This window comes from Cornus florida, unplaced genomic scaffold (assembly GCF_030987335.1).
Source record: "Cornus florida cultivar Cherokee Brave unplaced genomic scaffold, ASM3098733v1 CherokeeBrave_3.0.0_Hap2_Chr05, whole genome shotgun sequence".
Lineage (NCBI taxonomy): Eukaryota > Viridiplantae > Streptophyta > Magnoliopsida > Cornales > Cornaceae > Cornus > Cornus florida.
This window is the reverse complement of record NW_026775575.1, coordinates 2,581,716-2,588,116: the sequence shown is the minus strand read 5'-3', so window position 1 is coordinate 2,588,116 and position 6,401 is coordinate 2,581,716.

Here is a 6,401-nt window from a genome sequence, read left to right as displayed (position 1 = left end):
CTTTTTTATTAAACAAAATTAGGCCTGCTGTGTGGACTTAATTTAATTTTTGGCTGGGTTTATTTAAATTGGTTTTTCATTGAAAGGGTAAAGAGTGACTGGTCCAACTAGTGAATCAAAGGGTTGCAGCTAGTTCGAACCAGTACGTACGTGCTTTAGTTTGAATATGAATTGAACTAGTTTTATCCAAAGGGTTGCACATGGTTCTATTTGAATGAACCATCATGTCCCATTGTTGCACCCACCCGAAAAAACACCTTGTTACCTATAAATACCCCATTGGGATCATTTGCAAAACACACCAAAATTCAAAATACTTCTCTTCAATCTTAATTTTGAAATTTCCTCTTCATCCTTCTCTCTTCTTCCATACTTGCATACACATAGAGCAAAATGTGTGTGAGTTTGAGTCTGGTCTATAGGAAAGAGTACTACACTAAGTCAGTTCGCCCATTTCTTCGGTTTGCAGTGTTGCTACAGAAGAAATAAAGGTCATTGCATCCTAGGAGATAGACACCACTAAGTCTGTAAGTACTATAGTAGGACAAATCTGTCTTAAGGACATAGAATCAAATGGCCAAATTGAAAACATAAACTATATATTAATTATATACAGCAATTAACAATTATAAAATAAAAAAAAATTCATACTCTAATTAATTAAACTTATTTTAAAGGCTCTAAAAATCTAAACGATTATTAAGATTATTAAAAGTATAAAGAATTCCAATAAATTAAAGTGTCACATTATTAGATAGAGTTTTAGTACATTGTTTATTTATTTTTTATTCATAAAATATCTTTAATAATAAAAATTTACTTTTTTTCTATTATATTCTCTTTCTAACTATTTTAGAACTATAAATTCTTTATTTTTAAATCACAATTATATGTATCCATGTCAGAATTGATCTTGTTTACGGTTTTACTTATCATTTCAAGTTTGGTGGTCTGTTGTAATTAATAACCTATAACTTTCTTTCGTTAACTTTAGGCTTATTTGTTTTATTTTCGAAATACTGTCTTCTTTTTTCAAAGAAATAAGATAGACAATTATATGTATCCATGTCAGAATTTATCTTTAAGTGTTCTTGTTTGGTGTTTGTTGTAATAACCTATAGCTTTTCTTTTGTTAGCTTTAGGCTTTCTTTGGTTTACATTATTGGAAGTATCATGTTCTTTTTCCAAAGAAACTAAGATATAGTTGAAACGTTCTGGTTGTTTATAACTTGTATTTGTTTAAGTTTCTTTATTACTATTATTGTGTCGATCATCTAACTCCATTTACAAGTTTTATAGTTTGGTTGATTTAAACTGTCTTTTGAATTGTCAAAACTCCTTATCAAGATAGCGGTAGCGTTAAAAAAATAAAATAAAAATAAAAAATAAAAAAATGGAAGTAGCATATATGATGATTACTATTATAGAAATAATGGGTTATATATTCACTTTTATTAATCATAAATTTTCTCTCATTGTTTTGCAAATTGCATGTGGTCGGGATTCTTTTTTGATCTCCTTTTTTTGCAGTCCCAACAACACTCTTTTTTGTTTCATATGGGTCTAAGACAAACTCACTTATGTACTTTTATTTTACATGGGATTAAATTTATAGATCTCCCATCATGTAAATACATTTAATCATTCTTTATGTGTATGGATCTCGTTTGATCCTTTATTTTGAAAATGTATGAATTTTTGGATATATGAATGAATATTTTAATTTATAATTTGTAAAATATTAGTATGGATAATTTGTGTTGTAATTTGTAAAATATCAAGTATAAATTGGCTGATTAAGAAGAAAGAAAAAGATTAGTGACAAAGAAAACGTATCAATTAGTGACAAAAAACAGTTCAAAATTTTGACATTGGCAACTAACAAAATTTGTTTGCTAAAAATAATTTTTGCATACAATTTTGTTGCAAATTATTTTATTAGCAACAAATTCAAATTTGTTGCAAATGGTTTCAATTTTTGGAAACAAATATAGTTTTATTGCAAATTGCTCTATATTTTGTGACAAAATCGATTTTGTCCCAAATTATTCAATGTTTAGCAACAAAATTTGTAGGTTTGGGGTTGTATTAAATAACAAATTTTTAGACAAATAGCAGCAAATAATTTGTTGCCAATTGCTCTATATTTAGCAACAAAAGTTAATTTTGTCGCAAATTATTCCATTTTTAGCAATAAAAGTCGTTCGGATGGGGTTGTATTAGGCAACAAATAATTTGTTGCTAATTGTTATATATTTAACAACAAATGAGTCTTTGTTGCAATATATAACACTTTTTGCAACAAAAAAATTTGTAGCATAAAACCTTTTGTGATGAGCTTCTTAGGACAACCACGCAACAAAAATTTTTTATTGATAAAATTTTTTGCAACAAATTTTCTGTATTTGGCAACAAAAATCTTTGTTGCAAAACTCCAAATTTCTTGTAGTGCAATATAAGCCTTACACTTGTCAAAATCCCAAGCTAACAAGTGTTCCAATGGAAAGTCAACAAGTGGTCCAAGACTTGTCAAACTTTTCAAAAATTACAAATTGGTCCCTCATCTAAATATCTAGCAAAAATAATTGCAAAATGGTTCTTAAGCAAAAATATCCTAAAAACTTAATTACACAAATAATCCCAAAAAATGAAAATGTTTCTAAAGAAATAATGTATCCATACCCCTCAAAAATAAAAACAAGCTAGCATGGTTTTCTATGAAATTAAATCATGCATTGACAATAAATAAAATTAAAGTAAATGCATGCGATGTTGGAAAACACTTCCGAACACAAAACCCAAAGGCAATGAGAAAAGAAGTGGACAAATAAATAAATGTCGGGAAGAAAAAAAAAAAAAAAAAAAAACAAAGATGACACAATCATCACAACCTACCCTCCATAAAAAAATTTCATCCCCAAAATCATGCACATCCTATTGCAGACAAAACAAGGACCAACCACAAGGTCACATCCAAAAACACATCATCAAGTTCTAAAGGACAACTCCCAAAACCTCAAGATCAAATAAAAGAATAGGGAATCTGTAATGTTTTCGATTTTGTCATTTTTCATTTTTTTGGAATTTTCTATTTTTACAAGGGTATTTTCGTCCTTTCTCGTTTTACGCATCGGACACTGTGGGGTGTGCCGGGTGTATCAGAGAGTTATGTGGGACATTTCCTTGGGTTCAGAACTCTTGGAAATGCACTAGTTGTCATTTTGGTATTTTTTTATTTTTCGGGCCGGAAGGTTTCAGGTGGAACTGGTTATCAGGGTTGTTGTGTACGGGGGTTATGTCTCGGGTCCATTTCATTTCCTGCATATTTATTTTGTACATGTTTACATTATTTTGATTTAAAAATTGTGTGGTTGTGATTTAGTATGCAAATCTATGTATATTAAATGGTTAAAAATGTGAGATATTTTAATTTTTTATATTTTTATACTTTTATGGTGGGACCCATTGGTATGTAATGGCCTTAAGGTCATTACACAATCTCAGTACTTTAAGTTCAGGGCCGCACAAAATGTAATGACCCGATCATTTTTCTTCCTTTTCTTTTTCTCAGATTTTAACAGATATTTTTTTTCCATTGTCTTTTCCTTTTTGGGTTTGGTTTTTCATCACTTGATGTTGTCTTGAGTGCTCTGAAATGATTTCCGAGACTCTTTTCCTTGGATTGACAACTTCTTTTGGGGATTGTGTCATTTCCATATTTTATTTTTACGAACACTATTCACATTTTATCTTTTTCTCGTTTATCATTTTTCCTTGCACAACCTCACTTTTTGTGCTCGGATTTAATTCTGGTTTTGCATACATTCATGATATTTGATTTCCATGATAGTGGTATTTTTACTTTTCTAGAAAAGCATGTTGATTGCTTACTTCTTTCATAAAGGGGCATTAATGCATACTTTAGTATAATTATTCTTAACTTGTGGGGTTTTAGTGTAATTAAATAAAGTAATTATTTTTCATCTTGGGGACTATTTTGTAATTAAATTTGGAAGATATTTTCAAAAAGGACCTTTTTACAATTTTTGAAAAGTGTGACAAGTGTCACACTCTCATTGGTCCACTTGTTGACATTTGTGTGGAAACACTTTAATGCATTGGATGATGACATTTGGAGGGTGAAGATTCACCTACTTGTTGGCCTAGGATTGGTGCACTTGTTGGTTTGGATGGTTGACAAGTGTAGGTGTGGGATTAAGCCTAGGAAGGAGCCACGGATTGGTGACAAGTGTAGGTTCACAATTTAGTCTTGCAAATATCTTTGGGCCACTTTGGGATTATGATTTTAAAGGAGGGTTTTTGTGCAATTGATCATAGATGTGTGTGTTGACCATGGTGTAAGAGCACATAGTGAGTGGAGGATTTCTATTTCCTCCACTCACACTTAACCACATTATTTCATTCTCTTCCTTACAAGAAAACCCTAACCTCCATTGATGGAGCTTGAAGCCTTAGGCATTGACCTTGATCTTTGAGGTCCTTCCACTTACTTTAGACCATAAAGTTTAGAATACTTTTTGTTCCCCTCATCTTCCTCTTCAAAACCCTTGAAGGATCTAGCCTAACTCCTAGTTTTGCTTTGGTATTTAGAGATTCAATTCTCTAGTGAGGTATTGATCTATTATTTTGAAGTATTTTTATGTCATTATTGAGTGTTTTACATGCATGGAAGAGAACTTGTATTTTGCCCTGAAATAGTTTTAACTTGAAATTAATCTTGTCAAATTAAATATAGAATATGAAAATATACTCAATTAGCTTTCATTTACTTTTGGTTTCATGTAATTTGGATTTAAAATGAATTAGTTATGAATTTTTGAAGTTGCAAGCTAGTTGCTAGAAATTTGAAGCTTTTCCTTTTTTGTCTGGAAATGAATTTTTATATAGAGCTGTATTGCTTCAATTGGCTTGAAATTTTTACTGGAACTTCCTCCATGGGTTTTACACTACTTAGAATTTTTTTCCGATTTCAGAGCAGTTCTAAATTCTTTTCAAAATCCGAAACTATCTGCTATCCATGTTTTTATTGCAGCTAGAAAACATATCTTTAGATGATTTATTTCACCAACCTTTGGACATTGGATCATGGCTTAAATTTCCAGTTTTATACTCTCGTATGTTTACTTTCAAAATAAATTAGTTTTGCCCAATTTGGATGTCAAATGAATTTTTCATGAATTTTCAAAGTTGGAAGCTACAGGCTGAAAATGTGTTTTCTGGGCAGAATTTGTTTCAAAATTGTGGGTCAAAACTGTTTCAATTGGGAAAATATTTTGTTAAACTAAATTGATATTATCAAATTATAGTATTTAAGCTTTCGTTGGGCTTTGGATTCATTCAATTTGGGTTAGAATTGAATTTTTTATGAATTTTACAAGTTGAAGGTAGCAAGCTGAAAAATCCGTTTTGCGGACCGAAAATTTGGGGCGATTTCATTTCGGTAGTAATTGGGATTTTCATTCCAATTGAGGTAGGGAATGTTTTAGGATTATTTTTGTATTGTATTGTGTGTTTGCATAATTATACAACATCTATGTATGCCTTGTATCAAATCTAAAAAGTTAGTAATTTTTATTTCTTTGTATAAGATTTAAAATTTATGATGATGTATAACTTTGATTTGAATTGTAACATGATAGGAAATTATGCTTAGATATGTTGGTTAACATATATTAAATTTGGATCATTTGATTAAGAATTGCAACTTTTATTTAATATTTATCTTTAGTGAAAGCTTAATTCACGTGGTTGTATCAAGCATTAAATCAAGTTGTAATGTGGTATTTAAATAGGCCTTGGCATGTTCTCTAACATAGATTAAATTGAGGGCATTTGGAATTGTTTAAAAATTTAGAGGAAATTAATTAATTAACTTGATTAATTTTGTTTTAAGTGTTTTAATCACTTAACTTGCTATTTGATGTTATATATATGATAACCATGACATGTCTTTCAATATATATTAAATTGAGGTTATTTGGATTAACTTGGAATTTATAGAATTTAACTATTTATGTTTAATTAAATTCTACTTTATTACTCCATGGATTTAATTGCATTTTGGAAGTTGTTTCTATATTTAAATCATGGATTTGGATTTAATGTATGTTCACTTGATTACTTTTGAGTATTAGATAACATAGTTGTTACTTTTATATTCATGAGAATATGTTTTTCCTTATTGAATATATTGTTGCTATATGTAAGGAATTGCACACTTTGTATTTGACATCTTACATGCCATAGTAGTTGTGAATTTTGAGCATGTATTGTATAAATTTCTAAAATTTGGATTATGCTTGGTAAATAGTTGATATCTTGCATATACATGTTGATATATATACGTTGTTGCACAATTTGTTGATTTTGGAAACTTGGGG